The 19,124-nt window shown below is 39.5% G+C and overlaps 1 long non-coding RNA gene across 2 annotated transcripts in view; it reads right to left on the reverse strand.

Moving 5' to 3' along the window:
• LOC144315226 (uncharacterized) overlaps positions 1-9,895 on the reverse strand; it is a 53,814-nt gene extending 43,919 nt beyond the window's left edge. For both annotated transcript variants that reach the window (XR_013380975.1, XR_013380974.1), the window contains exons 1-3: positions 9,533-9,895; positions 4,688-4,819; positions 4,070-4,200 (exon numbers count right to left, since the gene is read on the reverse strand). This is a non-coding gene — a long non-coding RNA (uncharacterized LOC144315226). The remainder of the gene's footprint in view (positions 1-4,069; positions 4,201-4,687; positions 4,820-9,532) is intronic.
• Between the last annotated feature and the right edge of the window lie 9,229 nt (positions 9,896-19,124).

Genomic DNA, 19,124 nt, shown 5'->3' on the forward strand with positions numbered 1-19,124 from the left:
TTTTCCTGGGGACTCAATTTGGTTGTAGAGGATTGGTAGTGGTGTTGGTCATGGTAAAGGAAGGGAAGTGATAGGCATTAACCATTACTTTGTATCAGGCACAATGTTTCCTCTACATGATATTATTTAGCCTTCATAACAATCTTATGAAGTAGATATTATTACTCCATTTTATAGATAAGAAACTGGATCTCAGAGAGGTAATGAACCCAAGATAGCACGGGAATAATTTCTAAATCAATGTTTCCACTGTACTTGTGGAGTTTTCATGAAGGGCAAGACATTGATGAATGTTCATGGTTTGCTTCCTCCTTAACATTGCTATTAGATAAACAGGTTGATCTAATTATCATTAATACTAACATTTTGATAGTGAAATGGAATAAAGGGGAAAGGAGAAAAAATAAGTGGGAAATATCAGAAAGGGAGACAGAACATGGAAGACTCCGAACCCTGGAAAACAAACTAGGGGTGGTGGAAGGGGAGGAGGGCGGGGGGTGGGGGTGATTGGGTGGCGGGCACTGAGGTGGGCACTTGACGGGATGAGCACTGGGTGTTATTCTGTACGCTGGCAAATTGAACACCAATAAAAATAAATTTATTTAAAAAATACTAACATTTTGGGCACCTACTATGTACCAAGAATTATTCTAGTGCTTTACATGTATTAGTACTCTTGATTATTTCAGCATCCCGAAAGTGAGAAATTTGTGAGAAATTTGAGGCATAACTAACTTGTCTAAGGTTATATATCTAATAAGCAGTGGCTCCCTTTTCATATCCAGGCAGTCTTGTCTCTGCCCAAACTCTTGGCCATTTTGCTACACTTTCTTTCCAAAATCCGCCTATACTGGATGTCTACTGGGATCATCCCAGGGCTACCAAAGCCTAGTTGGTCTCCACTGACACAGTGAAAAGTATCCCTAAAGCAGTTCATCACATCCTAGACGTTCATCACCAACAAAGTAACCCTGTCAAATTCTGGATTTATTTGGCTTGGGTAAGTTCTTGACCTTTCATATATACATACTTAATTGGTGACTTCTCAGCATAACCTCAGTTTGGAATTTTACTACATTTAGATCGTCATTTCTTTTTTCTTTCTTTCTTTCTTTCTTTCTTTCTTTCTTTCTTTCTTTCTTTCTTTCTTTCTCTCTCTCTCTTTCTTTCTTTCTTTCTTCTTTCTCTCTCTCTCTCTTTTTGTTTTAAGTAAGATTCACACAGTCATTGATTGCACCAAGTTTTATCAATGCATGCTGATAATTATCTCCAAAGTCACTAGATGGTCAGCTTTAAAGAAACTTCAGAGAATTAATGATGCAGCTCAGCCCACTGGCACATTATACTGTAAAGTGGCTCAGGATGTGAATCAGATAGAAGAGCTTAAATTCCAGAAGCATTAAGTACTGCAGGCATATTCCTCTGAGGAAGTAAGACCAGAGTCAGGTGGAGATGAACCAATCAAAGTGCAGAAGTATCTCCCTTCAATTTCCTCATCTATCTACCTTCATAAACTCTACTGCTGCCTTGCCCTCAAAGCTAAAAATGAGAGTAATCTCTAACAGGAAACTGAAATTTAATTTTTCTGGTGACCTACCATGTGACTATAATAAATAATGTCTTTTTAAACTTTTTTTCATTATAAATGTGTAATAAATATGGGGAATGGTGTCTTTCATTCAATTCTCAAGAATGATCTCAGAATTTGCCCAAATTATGCAGGGGGTGTGTGTAAAAAATTTTTTTCCTCACAGAGAGCAGCTGCTTTTTGAAATCAGGGCACTGACCAGCAGGTGAAGCCTCAGCAATTAACCTGAAATTGAAGGAGCACATAACAGGCAGGTGTTTCCTATTAAGCCATTCATATTCCTGAGTCAGGCCATGCAGAAGCTATATTGAACAGATTCTTCTTCGTGTCTGTTCTAGTAACACAGCTGGAGGAAGAACAAGCAGTCTCTACAAGATAACATGCTACATCAAGAATTATCAAGTGAGCCACAGTCTCACAAAAACGAAGAATGGAGAATGGCTACTCAGAAACAAATGTTAGAAATACTAATCCTAGTTAGTAGAACAAGCCAAAGACTGACAAGTCTACAAATCCCATTCTCTAGCATCCACAAATCACTTTGAATTGGACATTAAAAAACCCTTTTACTGTCTTTAAGTAACCACAGGACCTTGGACAAGCTACTTCACTTCTCTGGGTCTCCTTTTCCTCATCCATGAGAGGCCACTGGATTATTAGATCAGATGGATGATCATGGACTGCTATTCCTCAAATACACTATGATTTTAAAGACAAGCACATTATTTCATTTTTGTTGATTCATAAATTCTTGTTTATTCATGTAACTTGAGGACACTAAGCCATTTTATTTTTTAGCAAAAATATGTCTATATACTCCAATATGTCTCACATTAGGGATCATATTTTGGAGGGCAGATGGGGTTAAATTTAGATTTTATGTATTTACAGTGATAAGTAAGATTCTTTAAAAACAAATTTGTAAAGGGGGTTGGTTTGGAAGGATGGAGGAAGGAAATATTATTGGTTCAGATGTCCAGGAAGCAAGCTTATAGTTGTCAATGGCTGCCACCAATCAGCAGGTGACCTATATTTATAATGCATTATTTACTACCGATGTTCACCCAACCTGTTGGAAGCAAATACATGCAGTTCCTATCCTGAGAAGCAGCAGATCAAGGACAGTGATAAGTAATATTGACTTATGTAACTGTCATCAGTTCTAACTAAAACATAAGCACTGGGTCAATTTAACAAGCACATCGACCAACACAGCACAATGTCTGCACAGAGGGACCTGATGCTATTGGGAGAGGATACAGATTTTTCCTGAAGCTTTGCTGAGCTTTACAAGAGATGGTTTATGGGCATAGGAGAGAGCTAGGTTTGCTGAATGTACAAGATACATGCTACATTGAATATAGGTTTTTTTCCTTTTCTTACCACGTTACCAATGTTGCTTACATAAGTTTGGGGAAATTGGAGGGTTCATTGAGTTAATATCAAGAATTATGAAAGTACTTGAACCCAGAAAGAAGACCATAAATATAGCCACTGCTATTCTGAAGTCTAGACTATATCACTATAGTGATCCCTAGTGTGCTATTTGGCATTCCTTTTAATTTCCCTCCAGTTGTAATGAGATAACCAAGGTTTATAATACAGTAAATGTATAATTAAATGCAGATGATATGGTGTTCCTGGCAGAACAATTCAAGATGCTGGGTGGACACTACAAAATACAGTGGACACCTTGAACACAGATTTGTCGTTCAAGGAAATAAAATCTATAGTAAAATGGCTCACTTACAAAAGTCCAAGCTGTTAACCTTAGTGTTGATTGTTGATTGGGAAATTTAGACATTTCAAGCATCTTTTATTCATTCATTCATTCATTCATTCATTCATTCACAAATATCTGTTGGATGCTTAGGATGTCAGGCACTGTGCTGAGCCCTGTAGGTAACAACATATGCCCACATGAACCTAACATCCTATAGGGGAGACAGACAATAAGTAGACATATTAATACACAGAAAATTTATAGATTAGGATAAGCTCTATTCAAACAAACAAGAGATGCTATAGGAGCAATGGAGAAAGGTAGCATTTCTGTCCTATGCTATAAAACAAATTGGATGATTGAGGAAATTATCTAAGGAAACTGGTACAAGCCTGCTGGCTCCCTTATCTGCAACATTAAGGACACAGTACTGGTAGATGCCACTGTGGCTGTCAGGAAGGCTGGGGTAAGGCCTGAAATACAGTCAGCTTTCATGGGGTGACAGCATGATACCCAGGGTTCTGAATCAAAACACCTGGACTCAATTCTTGGTTCTGCCAATTGTTAACTGTATTTTTGGACAAGTTAACTGCTTCAATTATTGCTTTTCTCATAATCAAAGTGGGATAATACATGTTTTGCTTATTTCTATCATGGTGGTGTAGGGAATAAATTAGTATGAAATTATAAAATGCTTTGCAAATGTTAGTTGTATGATCATTAGGTCAACTTTAAGAATTTCACATCCTATCTCATACCTTCAAGATGCCAGCCATGGAGACATTACCCTGTTCTTTTCCTCCTGGCTTTATATATAAAGTGCCAGGAATATAAACTTTGCCTTCTAGCAAAATGTGTCCTCTGACATACAGTGTGCACAAACTTTAATCTGCAAGCAAAAGAGGGATTTTTCAGTGCTCTGCACATCAGGAATTGGGAATATGTTTATTAGTCAGTTGTTTGACGTCTTGGCAGTGACTTCTTTTCAGTGATCAAGTTATATAAGGAAATAATCAGTAAATAGAAAGATTACCTCATTATGCAAAGTGAAATACAATCTGCCTTAGAAAGGAGAATCATGCCGAGAAGCTTGCTGAACAGACTCTGCCTCCAATTAAGCTCCGATTATAGAGCTGCACTTTAGTTGAAAATCCATTCTCCAGAATGGCTGAGATTTCAAGGGACATGGTCAACACGATAATAATAATGATATCATGCTGTTTCCTACAATTCCTTTTCCCAAGGAACTCAGAGCTCCATCCTGACATTCTCTTGTCTTTTATATTCAAACCCAGCTGGGAGGATGAGGGGTAAAAGACTCTCCCTATATACTTCTAGACAGAACCAATGGGGGGGAAATATCCTGTAGGGATTACCTGGAGAGCCATGTTAGGAATTGAAGCCAGGTTCCTGGTGCTTCCTCACCCGTCTTATTGGTTAGCATCATTTAGGTCCTGATGGGTATGTGGTGTTATACCAAGTTTTAAATAACAGAGAGTTGGCTTGGCCTTTGAGACAAAAAAGATGTTGGTGGGAAAAAAAAGCACCCGAATAAACACTGAACAAATACACAAATTAACTGAATCCTGCACAATCTAAGAGGCATCTTATAAATATTACCATTGTGCCCTATCATTTATGGTCCCACAAAAATTAACAGTATGCCATATTTCATGATTGAAGGTGGGGTGTCAAGGTACACTATTATTTTCCCTTACCATTAGGGAAAAATAATGCTGGGATGCCTGGGTGGCTCAGTGGTTGAATGTCTGCCTTTGGCTCAGGGTGTGATCCCGGAGTCTCAGGATTGAGTTCTGCATCAGGCTCCCTGCATGGAGCCTGCTTCTCCCTCTGTCTGTGTCTCTGCCTCTCTCTGTGTCTCTCATGAATAAATATTTTTTTTTAAAAAAAGGAAGAAAATGATGCCAATTAAACTTTGACACTTTTCTTTCTTAACATTGATTGTAGAACATGTCTTGATTTTAGAGATGTTAAGATGTAGGGGGAAATGTGTTTTAGATAAATAATACGTTTGTTGTTTTTAGCATGCCCCTAAAAAGACACACAAGAGTTAGAGAAATCACAGGAAATTGTGTAGCTAATTTGATAACAAATCTTGAGGGTCTTCTCTATGAAGGAAAACAAGGCCTCTTCAGGAAAACAGGGTAGATATATAAGAAGCCTGCAAAATCATGCCAGGTTCAGGGAGGGCACACCACATGAGGACTGCTAACCAAATCCTGGGAACCCAGAATTAGGGGAGGTCCTATAAGCTTCAAGGAAGAAATTTGAGAAGCAAAAGGATATGTTATTTCGCACAGCAGGCAGTCCACATAAGGAACTCATTACCCTTAGAGATAGCACAGACTTAAAAAAAGATAATCTGGTTCAAAAAGGGTTTTAGATAAATTCATGGATGATAGACCCATAATGGAGTCCATCCTCCATACACTTAAATACTCTTATTAAGTCATCACTTCAGGATTTTCCTTCTGTGCTAAATAATAGTGCTTCCTCTAGCTTTCCCTAATAGTTCCTATTTCCTGATCCTTCAATTTTATCTGTCCTCCTTTAAATCAGTGGTCCCTTTTAATGAGTTTTTCCCCTTTTAATGAGCCCCTGAAAACATTATCATGGAAAGTTCAGGTATAATGTAATCCCAAGTCACTATCAGAGTTTAAAGCTCATTGACGGCAGAGACATTTCATCTTTATGTTTGAAACGTCACAGCATCCAGCAAAGTGCCTGGAATACTTTGCACTGGATGAGTAAATGAACAAATGAATGTGTATAGTCCCAGTTCTCTGACACCCTTATTGAAACTCAGGTCACCTAGTTGTCCTTGTGCTCTGTGTGTATTGTTTGTGTGTGATGGCAGATGGGGGCTGGGGGTGGGCAGGGAGAGTTGTTGTGGGGAAGGGAGGGGACACAGTTTTAAGTGAAGAAGGATTCAGTTCTGCTGCCAAATGCCCTGGGTACCCAAGTTTAGTTATAACCCCATCACAACTATCTTAAGGAATGCTTAGGTAATATGAAACTTAACCTGTGCCCTAGTTAAGTGTCTGCTCTTGCCATAAGACATAAGAAAAAAGACAGATTAGGTGGACAGGTAGAAAAGTTAAGTAGGCAGTAATTTTTTTGTTTTGTTTTGGAAGGTGGGGTGAAAGAGAGGTGTTTCTTCCTATAGGAAAAACCTCCTTAAAAAACACTTGTTCTTTGTATGATCTGCATGATTCTGTAGCTGCGTATGGCGGGGGAGGGGGTCAGCTGTCAGCCTTCTGGAGGTGAGGCAGAAGCAGTTTAATGGAGCTGTTTCCACACTCCTAGGATTTCTGGTTTTGAGAGAACCAGGAGCTGCTCAAAGTTATGAAATACCCCACAGGATCAGAAATAAATCTAGGATATTAGGAGCTGTCTCAGGTGGCAAGGAGTCAAACACTAAGAGATAACAGATAAGTGTGGCTTCACTGCCGCTTAGAGAGTCTCCCTCTTGTTCATGGGGCACAGAGTGTTGATGGAAGTTCTCTTAATTAGAAAAACCACTGTTAGCCAGAAGGTGGCTTCAGTGACCTGGACAGGAATCCTCAAAGAAGCCTGAACTGCATTCCAGCAGTCCTGGGGTATGGACTGGTAAAGAGCATATTGGTGACATTATTTAGGACATACATATGGGCAAAAGGACAGTTAATGCTGCTGTGAATGCAAGGGTCATGTCCCTTTGGTCTCCTTACTCAGCAGTCCAGGTTTCTGCCGATGGGAAAATACTAAAGAAAAAATAATTATTCATACACACACACACATGAATGTGTGTTTAGTTCTTCATAGCAGTTTTGGGACATCCTTTTGAGACAAGTTCTAAAACCTCACTTTGACAACAAAAGCTCCTTTATGAACATTTGTCTTTTCCCCAGTGATCTGAGTTAGCACTCATCATTGTGTTCTTTATATACTGCATTTATGGAAATGACACCATGTGAGAATGAGATGCTTTATGACTGGTAATCTCTGTCTTGTTAGGCAGGATTTAAGAGACCAGAGGGGCAACCCTCATCACTGGCCTTGAGGCTGATGTCAACATTTTATACATTTTCTCTTCCTCCTTGTTAAGGAATTGAGCATTCATTTTATCTTGTATTATCTATTGATTTTCTTTTCCTTTGGCCATATACACTAAATATAAAAAAATAGAGGAATTCTGCTTAAGTGCATCTTTTGTGATGTGTTCATGCATGGATCTGTGTGCTATGCATCTATTTGAGAGAGTGTGTATGTGTGTGCATGCACATGTGGGCGTGCATGCATTTGTATGTTTGTGTGTCTAAGTGGTTGGGACTACTTAAAGCCACACAGGGGCAAATCCCAGTCCCAGATTAAAAACATTCTATTTCCTTTAAGCTCCCATCCCATTCATCCACTATGCACCTGTAGACAGGTTAACATTGTTCAGGAGGCACAAAGGGAATAGCTAACTCCTGCTGGATACACTGGCCACATCTGTGAGTTTCCTAAATCTTCCCACTCAGTAAGCATCGTTTATCTTCACAGACACTTTGCCTCTGCTGTCACTCATTGGACAGCCTTGTTGCTATCAGTTTCTATACTTCTCAAAGGACAATGACAAATCATTCAATGTCCCTGAGCTTCTACACAAGGGGTCTGTCTAAATGTCAAAAATGGCTCACTCTAGTGGACCAGAACCGGGAACCTCTCAAAAACACTCATTTTTATGAAATATCCTTCATTCAAATAATGTGTGGAGAAAGAAGGAAGAGAGAAAAATGGGGAGACCTGTTAAGATCAAGACTCTAGTTGCATGACCTTCTCTGTAGTGACAAAAATAAGTTTCCTACTGTGTGCAAGATGTTACTGTACATCCTCAGAGGGCTTCCCTATCTACTACTACCCTAATATAAAATGGTATATTTCAGCCCTCAGTTTCTGCATCTGTATATTGTTACCTGAATGTTGTAGATGAAGAAACTTGAAGTACACAGAATTTGGAGGGCTGGCCCAAGAATAATAATGGAGAACAACGGCAGAGTGTGGGTTCAGTCCCAACACAGCAGTACAAAGTGGTGACTAGGAGTAGGGCATCTACAACACAACACCCTTAGATGCCACAGCTGCTTCCTGCTGACTTGCTCCCAGTGAGGGCTCTGAGCCTCAGTTAACCTCATAAGTGGAATCACTAATGAGGGTAGTTTCTACCTCATATGCTGATGAAATGATTGAATGAGATAATGAATGCAGAAACATAAGCAGAGTACCTGGTCCATAGTACATTTATAATAATTAGATGATATTTTATTCTCATATTACTATTCTCAAAGAGAATCTTTGAAAGATTCATACTGTCCTAGGGTATCACATGCTTCATATTGGTAAAGTGAATAAAATTTGCAGATGACCCAGAAGAAATGGAGAGGTAATTTTTCTGTGATAAATAAGCTTAGTGTAAGGATTTTATGAGCTAAAAATGTTTAATAAAAAGGCAATAGAAAAAAATCACCAAATCAATTATTACCTGGGGCAATAAAAAAAATTAAAGCAATATCTTTAATTGCATTTATAAGCTTCTAAATTCTAAAGGTTATTGAGGTCTAGCCTTCTTTGCATACCCTTAAAAATTAATCCTGGTTGTAGTCTACATTCCAGTGATGGTCCAACCATTTTCTTCTGCTTTCATGAAATTTTCTTGTTCTACTCTATGGCATGGGACCTTTTGACTTTAAAATCTGGCATCATCCATTTTTAAGTGAGGTCTAAGGAAGTTTCTAGGGAGATGAAGACCAAAGTATGTACCTTTTAGTTCTAGATCATGCTTTAGCTTTTGCTGCACTCAACCACACCAACATCTAGAGGTTATTTACCTCATGATAATCCCAGGTAGTTCTTTTGGCCAAGACTGGCATGGGCTCACTACATTGCAGCTAGAGTTGCCCTATTACACTCAGCCTCACTTCTCACAGTATCTGAGAGACACAAACTGAAAGCTGATAGGTGTTTTTAAGTGAATGGATTGAGTTAATGAATTAACGGATAAATAAATGAAGTAAACTGCACTTGGCTCTTTTTGAACACTGTTTTGCACAGGGCTCTCTCTTAGAGAACTGCAAAGCGATTCATTTATCTTCCCCAGCAACCCCCCAATGCTCCCTGTCTCTCAGTGTACTGTGAGCCAGTACATTCTGCCTCCCAGTTAGACATACACCCAGACATACCTTTGCTGAGTGCAGTCCAAGTTAATCACACAACTTCTCCCTAATTTTCCCTTTCTTCTTTCCCTTTAAAACTCCCATTCTCAGGACATGTGAGTGGCTCAGTCAGTTAAGCGTCTGTCTTCTGCTCAGATCATGATCTCAGGGTCACGGGATCAAGCCCCACATTGGGCTCCCTGCTCAACAAGGAGCCTGCTTCTCCCTCTCCCTCTGCCTGCTGCTCCCCCAGCTTGTGCTCTATGTTAAATAAATAAATAAATAGATATATACATACAAACAAAAAAACTCCAATTCTTTCAATGTCCTGAGAAAGAGAGAGACTTTTCTCCCCTTAATGGGAGAAAATATCAAGTCACCTGAAATGGCATGGATACTGGGAGGACACTGGTCATTTTGATAATCCACCCCAGGTCACAATGTATGGATTCTCAAACGCGCCACACCATTCCAGATCACTAGGTAGCACAGAAGTTTTGCTATGTAAAAGAGAGAAGAGCACTGCTTTCTAATACTCTTTTTTTCTATTTAAAAAAAAATGCTTCTGGAATGTCAGCAATTTTAACCTAAAATAGATGCCTCAGCCCCAGTCAAACAGCCTTTAAGTTCTTTAGAATGCATTTATCACAGACTAGAGAAGTGACAGACACACTCTGAAGAGGAAATCCCACAACCAAAATAGTCCTCTGTCACTCCCGACAGAATATGGTGTCTATGTTGGGTGAGGGAGCATAAGCTGGAGAAGAGGGCCTTAGGGAGGGACTGCTCTGGGTCACCACGCACTGCTCTGTGGGGAAAGCGGGGCAGGGAATCTGGGGTCTTGCAGGGCATGTGGGAAATTGGAGACTCCATTCTGTGCAAGTCTGCTTTAAATGAGCTCGATTTCTTAGAGTAAATAATGGACTGGGCATGACTGGGGGTGAGATCAGTCCTCTATTTAAGTGAAAAGAGCTGGATGCTTGCTCCTCCTCCCAGAATCTTTCTTCTGGGATCATCAGATACCTATACTCTCAATGGGCTGGGAAGGTTTTTAGAAAGTGTCAAGTGACCAAACCCAAATTCTCTGTACGTTTAAGCTTCTAAGAGCCATTCAAACTTGTCACTCTGTGCTTTCATCAACTTCAGCAGACTCTGTTGGCTCTACTCCCTTCTCTCCACCCTCAAGGCCAGGCTACTGCCCACTACATGGCCCCACGGCTGCTGTGCAGAATCCTGAGCATCCTGCCTCTGTGCTTAATCCCTCCTAGCAGTTTTACTCTTTCTAAAATGCAATTCTGACTGTGTCACTGTCCCCCCAAGCTTGGGTCCCACATAACTCTCAGGATCATGTTCAGATATTTTGGCTCTGCCCTGCCCTATTTCTCTGTTCTCCCACCTCCACATGCGCCTCGCTTCCTCCCACCCACCCACCCCACACACCTTCAAAACAGTCATTTGAGACTACTTGTGGTTCCTTAAAATATGACAGCCTGCTTTCCGTTTCCAAATCTTTGCACATATTGTTCCCTCTTCTAGGAAAACACTCTCTCCACCCCCACGTCATCTAAGACTTACTCATCCTTCTAAATTCAGACCGAGCATCACCTCTTCCAAGAAACCTTTCTTGAGCTTCCTAATCTGATATAGATGCTCCTCTTCTGTGATTCTCTCTTAGCCTTGCTACTGCTGTCATGGCTTTGCCACATTATGCTGAAAGGGATGATCTATTAGCCTGTCTCTGCCACCACTCTGTGCCGCTATTTTGTTTGACTTGCTTGGTGTCAAGCACAAAGTGAAAGTTGGCTAATTGTTTTTTCAATAGGTGAATGAATGAATGAATGAATGAATAAAGTTATCTGTACTTGGCTTTCTTTAGATATTATGTGGTCGAGGGCTCACTCTTGGAAAACTGCAAGGTGATTAACTTTTGCCAGCAATTCCCCACCACCAATTCACTCTCTTCAGTTTATTCAGTACATTTTGCCTTTCAATGAGACACATGCCCAGACTTACCATTGACAAGTACATCATGTAACTTCTCCCAAATCACTCCTTCCTCCTTTGTCTTTAAAACTCCATTTTTCAGGATGCCTGGGTGGCTCAGTGGTTGAGTGTCTGCCTTCAGTTCAGGGTGTGATCCTGGGGTCCTGGGATCGAGTCTCGCATAGGGCTCCTCACAGGGAGCCTGCTTCTTCCTCTGCCTGTGTCACTGCCTCTCTCTGTGTGTCTCTCATGAATAAATAAAATCTTTATTTATTTATTTTTTTAATAAATTTATTTTTATTGGTGTTCAATTTGTCAACATACAGAATAACACCCAGTGCTCATCCCGTCAAGGGCCCACCTCAGCGCCCGCCACCCAGTCACCGCCACCCCCTGCCCACCTCCCCTTCCACCACCCCTAGTTCGTTTCCCAGAGTTAGGAGTCTTTCATGTTCTGTCTCCCTTTCTGATATTTCCCACTTATTTTTTTTCTCCTTTCCCCTTTATTCCCTTTCATTAATTAAATAAAATCTTTTAAAAAAACCATAAAACTCCCATTTTCAATGTCTCCAGATAAAGAGAGAAAACTAAGTAATATCATTTATAGTATTTGCGATGAAATGGGAACAGCTAAAAACAATAACCCCTTATATATAGTACTTGAAATATATGAAACTCTCACCATTGTTACCTTTATCTTTCTAATAATCCCTGTGAGGTGGACCACAGTTACTATCATTTTATCTTTAGAAAAAAAAATAGAGAGCACGTGTGTGTGTGAGCAGGGGTGGTGGGCAGAGGGCAAAGGAGAGAAAATCTCAAGAAGACTCCATGCCCAGAATGGAGCCCAAAGACCCTGAAATCATGACCTGAGCTGAAATCAAGAGTCAGATGCTTAACTGGTTGAGCCACCTAGGGGCCCCTCTCATTTAATCTTTTATCTGAGAACTTCAGGTCACAGAAGTTTTGTAACTGGTAGTATCATATAAATAATAAGCAGTAGAATTTTAATTTAGATTTAAATTTTTTCCATGTTATTTTTCAAAAGATTATGTTTGGCTAGGCATGCAAAACCTTAAACCTAAAAGAAAAGCATTACTAACCATGGAGCTAGAATATAGACAAGAGGACCTCTCTAAATCCCCCAACAGCACCATTGAGACTACTGTCTCTCCCTCTATACCTATGGCTGGCCAGGGCTAGTTAGAGGCAGAATGGCAATAGATTCTAGACTCTGACTGCATTTGTAGTTAAGAGTTATTCTATAAGCAATGTTCATTGAATAAGAGATGTTGGAAACTCTTTATAAAACCACATTAATATGTTGATTAGGGGTCTTGGCTGATGCCCGAAGGTCCATGGCCTGCTCATCAAAAACTCTCAGCTTCTCATCACAGATAGATTTCTCCCAGAGCCTGCATCCAAGTCCATGCCACAGTGGTCTGCTTGGCAGATCTGCTGGGAGGCTTCCCTGACCCCCAGGGCAAACATAGGTGCAGCAGGAACCAGGGGCTCCAGAGTAAGAGAGTGAGTAGAGGAGGAAGGAAGGAGAGAAGAAAAAGGAAGAGGAAGCTGAAAAACTCTAAGAAAAAGAAAATGATTATAATGACTATAATCATTAACCCTGTACTGACATTTATGATTATATAAATTAGATTGGGAGTTCCTTCAGGATAGGAATGATGGTGTACCCTTTCTTGGTCACTTACACCACATGCTCCACCAACCCTGCCAATATCTGTGGCTACACTTGAGTATCTGTATTCATTTTTTATCACTTATTATTGCCTTCTTCCCTCATTTAATTCTGAAAAGAAATTTAGGCCATTTTTATGAATAGTTGTTAAAAACTGAGGAGTTATGATCCTCTAATTTTTGGGTCTGGTACCATTATAAATGGTATCACAACCCTGAAGAAAAAGACAGTGGTTAACTCTAGTGAATTCTGTGTGTTCGCCATGCATTAATTGTTTGCTTATAATTTCCCTAAACCCTGTTATAGCTTAGGTTCTCAGGAAAGAAAACTTTGAGATAGAATTTAGTGTGCAGCATGTTCATTAGGAAGTGCCCTTGGGATAATCACAGTGGAAAGAGGGAAGCAAGTTGGATCAGGAGAGGGAGAAATTGAGCTCTGACAGTGGCCTGAACAACCACCTCAGCCTACTCTGCAGGGGTGTTGTACAGCTAGAATGACCCTTTAGCATATCCCACATTGAATCGGAATGGCTGAGCCTTTAGATGGTTTCTTCTACAATTACTGAGTGTGGAACACCTCAGGAAGTGCACTGCCTTGAGAAAAGTGGCTTTCTGAAGTTCAGGCAATCTCTGAAGAGGCAGACACTTGAAGCTTCTATAGTACTTGCTACTAGTGCAACAACAGGACACTCCTCTGAGAAAACTGGAAGGCATATATCCAACTCCAGTATAGTCCACCCCTTCTATCACTTGGGTCAGCTTTTGCATATACCTTTGTGGAATAGCTTCTCTAGCATTTCAATGGGAATTCTCTCCTGTGGGAAACTTAAACTGAAGCTTAATGGCAGATTCAGGTGAGGCAAGCAAGACAACTAGGGCACAAAATTTAAGGGGGTACTTGCACATGAGTAAGTGCCTCCTTAAATTTTGTACCCTAGGTACCTCATTCTTTTGTTTATGGACAGCTTTACTAATTTATAATCCACACACCACAAAATTCAACCTTTCAAAGTGAACATCTCAGTGGTGTTTAGTTTTTGTGTTTTTAGTATTTGTGAAGATGCATGTTTTAATTTTTATTGAAACTATGAGTGGAATTTTTGGGTCATTTTGTAACTCCAAATTTAGCTTTATGAGGAGCTATCAGATTATATTCCAAAGACGTTGCACCATTTTACATTTTCAAGAGCAATATAAGGGTTTCAATTTTTCCACATTCTCACCAACACTTGTTATGGTCCATCTTTTATTATAACCATCCCAGTCTATGTGTAGTGGTATCCAACTGTGGTATCATTTTGCATTTCCTTATGACTAATGATGTTGAGCAGCATTCCATGTACCTATAGATCATCTGTAGATCCTCACTGGTGAAATTTCTACTCAAATTCTTGCCCATTTTTAAAACGTTTTTTTTTTATTGTTGAATTGTAAAAGTTCTTCATATATTCTAGACTAGAACCTTACCAGATATATGATATGCGGATATTTTCTCCAATTATATGGGTTGTCTTTTCACTTTCTCAATGATGTCCTTTAAAGCACAAACATTTTGTTTTGTTTAATTTTAATGAAGTCGCTTTATCTTTTTTTTTTTGTAGCTTTTGTTTGGTGTCATGTTTTAGATACCATTGCCTAATCCAAAGTCATGCTGAGTGACATCTGTTTCCCTCTAAGAGTTTTATAGTTTTAGTCCTCACATGTGGGTATTTCCTCCATTTTGAGATAATTTTTATATTAAGTTATTCTGGCTTCATAGAATGAGTTGAGAAGTACCTCTGCTTCCTCTAATTTTTTTGGAAGATTTTGTGAAGGTTTAGTGTTAATTCTTCTTTCAAGACTTTTTAGAATTCACCAGTGAAACCATGTGGGCCTGGGCTTTACATGTGGGTTTTCGTTGTTGTTGTTGTTGTTGTTGTTGTTGTTGTTGTTGTCTTACTAATTTATTCTATTTTATGTCTATTCATATCTTCTGTTTGTTCTTAAGTCAGTTTCATTGGTTTTCTTGATCTTTCCAAATAACCAAATTTCTATTGTATTGATTCTCTATTGTTTTTCTGTTCTCTATTTTATTTCTACTCTAGCCTTCTTTCTTTCTTTCTTTTTTCTTTCTTTCTTTCTTTCCTTCTTTCTTTCTTTCTCTCTCTCTCTCTCTCTTTCTTTCTTTCTTTCTTTCTGTTTAGTTTGCTCTTATTTTTCTAGCTTTTTAAGGTGAAAGCACATTAGATGTTGTTTTTTAGAAGTAGTATAATTCTTTACTGCAGATAGCATGGTCCTAAATCCAGAACTCCAAATTATATTGTGATTCTCCTATTGCATTTCGCCATAAATTCCACATGGCATCTTTTCTTACCACTGATATCTCTAATATCATAAAGTCAGCTGTATTATATGACCTAGGTGGCATGTTGCTCGGCTCATAGCCTGGACCTGCTGAAGAGCCCCTTTCTATGCTGGGCCCTATTCAAAGTTGTCAGGCAGCCTTTGTATCACCTGCTCTATGAATGAAACAGTATTCTCAGGCGTGAAATATGCTTATTCCAGAATCATTAAAGGCTTAAAGCCCTTTATTTCCTTCTTTGAGATAGGAGGAGCAAGATGCAATAATTTGCATTAATTTTGGAAGGAGTGCCCTAAAATGCCCCTGATCATTGGACTCCTACAAATTTCACTAATATTGCAGGTTCCTGATTCTTCAAAGAGTTTATCTTTCACCTTCTTGAAAGCATGTGTCTTATCAAGATCTCCAACGTGCTAGCCACTTCTTGCTTATTCAATCCAATTAGCTTACTGTCTTTGATATAGTATAGCAATATGATGTTCTTTGAGGTAACCAGATAACCTAAATCTCTTTGGTTTGTATTATGACATAAAATAGAAATGGTCCTAGAATTAAGATGCAAATACATATTGCTATCTAATCCACTGAAATGCAATGTCTGATTCTCTTTTCTAAACAAGGATAGGAATGCAAACATTCATCAGATTGATGGACATATTCCATGCACCTGAGGCCATGGTAACCTCTTTTAACAAGCGATACCTCATTTGGCATGTTGCATGCATACCACAAGGTTACAACTTGGTTGAATTTTGGTAGGATCAGTCTATTTTTCCTACAGGTATCAGACTAGGAATGTAAATGAAGATATGATAGGGACCACCACTCCTGATTCCTTTATATTATTAAGAGTAGCACTAACTTCTGTTCCCTTCACTCCTGGAATGTAAATTTTTTGCATTCTTACTATCTTGTCAGAGGTAGGGAAGTTTAGGCACTTGTACTTGACCTTCCTCATTATTACAGATAGCTCTTTCCTCACTGGCCAAAACCATAATTGAGGAGACTGCACCAATTACCAGGTATTTCTAGTCCAATTACACTTTTGGAGACTGGGGAAATTAGTACAGGGTGATTCACAAACCCAAGACATACAATCAGCTAGACTTCTGTCAAAGTCCACATTATCTGGGCCTCATAAGTCTCTATTTTAATAAAAGAACTATGCAAATATTTCAAGTCTTCAGGTGTCAGTGTTAACTTACAATGTGTCTAACAGTCCTTGAAATATTTGGGTATCATCTTTTCACAATGCCCTGAGTATATTGTTATATATCTTTTTTTGGGAAGAACAGGAAGAATCATTACTGCATATGTTGTCATGGTGTTGTAGTCTTTTATCCCAGAGACTCTGTTTCTTCTTTAAACAAGTTTGGGATCTAAAAACTGGTTCAGCCCCAGAAAACGGGCAAGAACCATGATTTTTTATTGGGGTGACTATTCACATCCTCTTAAAAATCCAACCTTGGATCATCATTCAACAAGTTGAATAATCCATATACATCTATTCTGCTCCTAGGGATATTACAGTCTCTTAACAATTCACAACTCTATGTAGATCACATCTTTTGGCTGCCGTTTCAACCTTGCCGTTCTTCATGAAAATTACATACACCTGGCTTCTGACTGTTATGTGCCGCTACCTGGCCTCAATTGGGTTAGGAGTCCAATCAGACCATTGTTGTCAGTGAACTTTGTTCTGTAATGGTTTCTCCTATCATTATCTATGGCCTATAAAGGAGAGGCCTCAGAGGACTTTTTGATGCTGTTGACCATCTCATCAACCTTTCCTTGGGGGCTTGGTAAGTGGTATATTCCCTGGGTCCTCCAGGGAACATAAGCATCTGGTGGATATGCATATGGAAAGCATATGTCTTTGGCTTTACATAGTTCAGCCGCTTTAGCATGCTATTTCCCTGGGTCTTTAAATAATTTCCTCCATCTTCTTCCATGCAGATTCTGGCATTTCAGCCTCACTCAGTGTGGGCTACTCATTTTTCAGCTTCCAGACTTTGTGACAAGTCTGCCATATCGCTGGAGTCTTTGATACGGTATTCAATCCTGTGTCTCAGAATAATACTCCTAATTCAATAAATTATCTAACCATATCTAACCATATATTTTGTTCAAGTACCCCAGGAATCCAGGCCCACAAACATTCTCCCTACTTCTGCCAGTACGTGCTGGCTGATTCTGCACTCCTTTAAAGCATAGTCTCTCCTTCCCTTGCAGGCCTTGCATACTTCTGGCTGCTAGTTATAGGTTTAGTGGCTAAAAGGGGAGATGGGGCAGATCCTGAAGGGAGCACATGTTGTTTCTCAAGGCAGAGGTCTTTGCATTTTCTTCAAGCAAGAAAAGGAGTGTGTTTGTTTTTAATGAAGGATTGTTGGCCTACTTCAATAGGCTCAAAGGGTTCAGAAGAATCTGGAAATTCAATATTATTATTATTATATTGATATCCAGATGTCCCTATCCAATGTGTTAGTGTTTCCTTCTTTCTTAACCAGAGCCCTGACCTTAGTATAAAATACCTCCCTTGGCTAGGAGTTTAACCTTCTCTGGAGCTCAGCTACTACATTAAGTTCTGGTTTAGCTCCATAGCATTCTCTGCTCTCCCACTACCAGAGATGAAACCTTCTTTGTAGTCTGTCAAAAAGGCTTTCTGGGTTTTATGTTTGGTTTTGCAATTGCTTATTAATCACTCCAACTCTTTATCTCTCTCTCTCTCTCTCTTTTTTAATGCAGTGGTCAGGAAACTATCTTCATAGGGCTATACAGTACATAGCACTAAACATTTTAGGCTCTGAGGCCATAAAATTGCTATCAAAACTACTTAACTTACCTTTATAGTAAAAGCGCAGTTATAAACAATATATAAATGATGAGTGTGACTGTATCCCAATCAAACTTTATTTATAAAAACAGGCAATGGGCAGAATTTCACCCATGAGTCATGGTTTGCTACCCCATAGTTTAGTGCATCCACTGAGCTCAGCAATAGCCAGTCAATTCCCTTGTTTTTCTAGTTACAATTTTTCCAATCCTTAGTACCTGGCATTTCTTTCCACTGGTACACCATCCAATCCTGCTCAAAGCTTTAATAACTGAACTTCCTCCTTGTGCCAGAAGCTATCTGTGCTCTTTATTGATGGAATGCTCCTTACCAAGTGGGAAATAAGTCAGCTGGCTCAAAAATTCCATCTTAATCCTTGCTTTCTTGGACCACTGGACATCAACTGTCACTAGCTGAGTTTTCTGGGAAAACAGACTAAGATGGAGGTTAGCATGGAGGATACTCATTGGGGAAGCATCTGTGGGAGAAAAAAGAAAGACTGGGTAGTGGGAGAAGGTTAGCTACAACATAAACCCAAAGATAGCCTTGGCCAATCCCATGGGGAACTAGTGCTAAAATGTCCCAACAGAGTTGTCTTGAATTGGCATGAAGTGGCTGAGCCTTTAACTTGCAAATCTACCAATCATTAGATATAGGGCATTCCAGAAAGGTGCGGCCTTTGACAAGAAGCTGTCTGCAGCTGATTCAATCTCTAAATGAATCTAGAGCTGAAGACTGCAGAAAGAGCATTCCCTGACACTGAGGCA

The sequence above is a fragment of the Canis aureus genome, chromosome 6 (genome assembly GCF_053574225.1).
Source record: "Canis aureus isolate CA01 chromosome 6, VMU_Caureus_v.1.0, whole genome shotgun sequence".
Taxonomy (NCBI): domain Eukaryota; kingdom Metazoa; phylum Chordata; class Mammalia; order Carnivora; family Canidae; genus Canis; species Canis aureus.